Source organism: Salmo trutta, chromosome 11 (assembly GCF_901001165.1).
Source record: "Salmo trutta chromosome 11, fSalTru1.1, whole genome shotgun sequence".
In the NCBI taxonomy this organism is placed as follows: Eukaryota; Metazoa; Chordata; class Actinopteri; order Salmoniformes; family Salmonidae; genus Salmo; species Salmo trutta.
In genome coordinates, this window is record NC_042967.1 from 797,731 (window position 1) to 800,159 (window position 2,429).

Genomic DNA, 2,429 nt, shown 5'->3' on the forward strand with positions numbered 1-2,429 from the left:
CCTATTTTCATTTCTGCCTTAAGTAACCATACCAAACGTAACATATCATACACATTTTGTGTCCTGGATTTACATTTACGTCTAGTCTATGAGACCAGGCTGCCTAAACAACAACCAAACTATGACCCACAGTTTCCATTTGACATCTTTTTTAACCTACTCCTAACATTATAGTGTTTTATCCACTTTTTGTGCATGACACAGAATGACAGAACAACAGATTTGTACCTTGTCAGCTCGGGGATTCAAACTTGCAACCTTTCGGTTACTAGCCCAACGCTCTAACCACTAGGCTACGCTGCCACCTAGAGCTTGTTTAATCTGGGATAGAATCCTCAAGGCGAAAGAAAACAGATGCTGCTACATTTTTTTCCAAAAGTTTTGTTGACTATTAATTAGGCCTACCCCAACAGATGATGCTTTTAGTCCACAGACTCTTAATACAAATAATGCCTTGCATTTGCTCCGGACAAGAAAGATAAGAGCGTAAGATAGGGTTTCACAATGTAATTGATGCTCTTTTATTATCTTAATTAGTTGTGCTTTGATGTCGTGGACTTGTTCTGTTTATGTACTTCAGTGAAGCTACAATATCTGGGGATCAGTGCAGATAGTTAGCCTGCGCCACCAGATTGTTAGGCCCCTGAGCTAAAGCCTATAGGGTATTAGCTCGGGGAGCTTACGCAAGTCTTTAGGTCTCAGGCGAGGTTTCTCATCATCATTTACTCAACCACCTCCGCTACACATACATGAGCACAACTAACAGGCTGAACTCTTAAATGTTCTACGTATTAGGATTTGGAAAGTAACAAAAGCAAAAGTGGTATAATGAAATAGATGTCTGTCTTTGCTCATCAACATGTTAGCTAAAATACCCAAGTGGCCTTCTTTAATCTAAGGTCCCATTATTATCAAAAATAGAGTGCGCAGCGTCAGCCAACGGATGCTTCAATAATTCAAATTCATCGTTTGGCTTATTTGGAGGCTTTGTGAGTGAAATTGAAGTTGAAATAGAAAAAAAGAGAAGTCCCAAAACAGTTTCCCTGGCTTCTGTATCTGTTATGAGGAGTAACAAAGGATGCCGTCCAAATGCTTACTTTCCCAAGGAGAGATTGGAAAACTCTCCTTTCAAGCGCCCCTCCTTCCCTGCTTGTTTATTATTTAAACTCTGAAAAGTGTTTTATGTCAGATTTTAAAATGGCTGCTCCAATGGAATTGTCTCTAGGCCATTTCACTCCAAGCTTCCACAGTGACTCATGAGCCACCGATGACAAGTATTTGCTATAATTGTGAAGATTTGACATATACTGAATAAGAAGAGCAGGTAATTTTCATTTTAAGAAAGAAGTCACCCTCCTTTTGCCACCAAATTACATATTGACCATACATTGACCTCCGTGATTCCCTGGTCCAAGTCATTGATGGACCCTAAGAGTCTGCAAAACGAAAGCATGACTACATTGAGTAATGTCTATTCACCGCTTAGCATAATCAATTAGTGCAAAATAACAGGACCACTGTCATCAAAATATTGTGGGCCTTAACTTGTTGCTTTCTTCGATACAATTCAGTAAAAGGCACATGACAACCCACTTGAAGTTTGTCAAAAGGCACCTAAAGGACTCTCAGACCATGAGAAACTTGCAGACTTGTTTACGTGCTGCTGTGCGTTTTGTTGCCGATCTTACTTTGCTACCTGACTACTTCACGGTTTTTACTTTTTCATTACCGTATATTTGTATTTTTTCCCTCACTCAACTTTTTTCGTTCAACTTTTTCACCCCGGAGGTTTTATCTGGACATGGTTCGTCAGGACTTCAAACAGCCGAAGCTAAGTAACATTAACATGACGCCTTCTAATTGCAGTCGTTGTACTTATAATATACAGGAGAACGATCGCCTTACGGCGAGGATAGCTGTGCTGCAAGCCCAGCTTCAGACGCAATCGTTAGGCAAGGGCAATTTCAGTGTAGGAAAGGATGAAACAGCGTCTGTGCCACCAGTAAGTACAGATAGTAACGTTAGTATAAACCCCCTCGCACGGTCCCCGCAGCCGGACAACTTTCTCATGGCTTCTGGAGGTAAACGCTGTAGGAATGCTCAACCGGTGTCGCTTATTCAGCCGACAGAAACTTTCAACCGGTTCTCCCCATTAATTATGGCTAGGGGGCAGTATTTTCACGGCTGGATAAAAAACGTACCCGATTTAATCTGATTATTAGTCCTGCCCAGAAACTAGAATATGCATATAATTATTAGCTTTGGAGAGAAAACACTCCACAGTTTCTGAAACTGTTTGAATGGTGTCTGTGAGTATAACAGAACTCCTATGGCAGGCAAAAACCTGAAATGCTTCTGTTCAGGAAGTACCCTGTTTGAACATTTCTTGCCCTTGTTGATTCTCTCTATCTATTACAAGGGATCTCTGC